The sequence below is a fragment of the Papaver somniferum genome, unplaced genomic scaffold, assembly GCF_003573695.1.
Source record: "Papaver somniferum cultivar HN1 unplaced genomic scaffold, ASM357369v1 unplaced-scaffold_34257, whole genome shotgun sequence".
Classification (NCBI taxonomy): Eukaryota; Viridiplantae; Streptophyta; class Magnoliopsida; order Ranunculales; family Papaveraceae; genus Papaver; species Papaver somniferum.
Genome location: NW_020645770.1, coordinates 660 through 1,000, shown reverse-complemented (window position 1 = coordinate 1,000; position 341 = coordinate 660). Strand labels below are relative to the sequence as shown.

Genomic DNA, 341 nt, shown 5'->3' with positions numbered 1-341 from the left:
CCTAATTTTTTCGGGATCAGCCCCTAAAAATACCATGTTTTTAAAAGAATGAGAAACTTTTGTACTTGCTGCATTAGTATGGTTAAAGATAAAAACTAAACGAAACTGATCAAGTTCAGTTACATGCCAACTCTCATGTACAAGTGCCAAGCATTGCTAAACTCACTTCTACAATCAGCTCCTCCACGTTTTGGCAAATGACTACTCTAACAAACACCAGCGCCTGTAGCTCAGTGGATAGAGCGTCTGTTTCCTAAGCAGAAAGTCGTAGGTTCGACCCCTACCTGGCGCGGCATTATTTTTGTAGCTTTTTTTTTTTTTGGAGGGGGGGGGGGGGGGTT

The 341-nt window shown here is 42.2% G+C and overlaps 1 non-coding gene across 1 annotated transcript; it reads left to right on the top strand.

Annotated features, from left to right (window-relative positions):
• Positions 1 to 219: 219 nt before the first annotated feature.
• TRNAR-CCU lies at positions 220 to 292 on the top strand. Its single transcript has one exon. It is a non-coding gene; the product is annotated as a tRNA-Arg (tRNA).
• Positions 293 to 341: the final 49 nt, after the last annotated feature.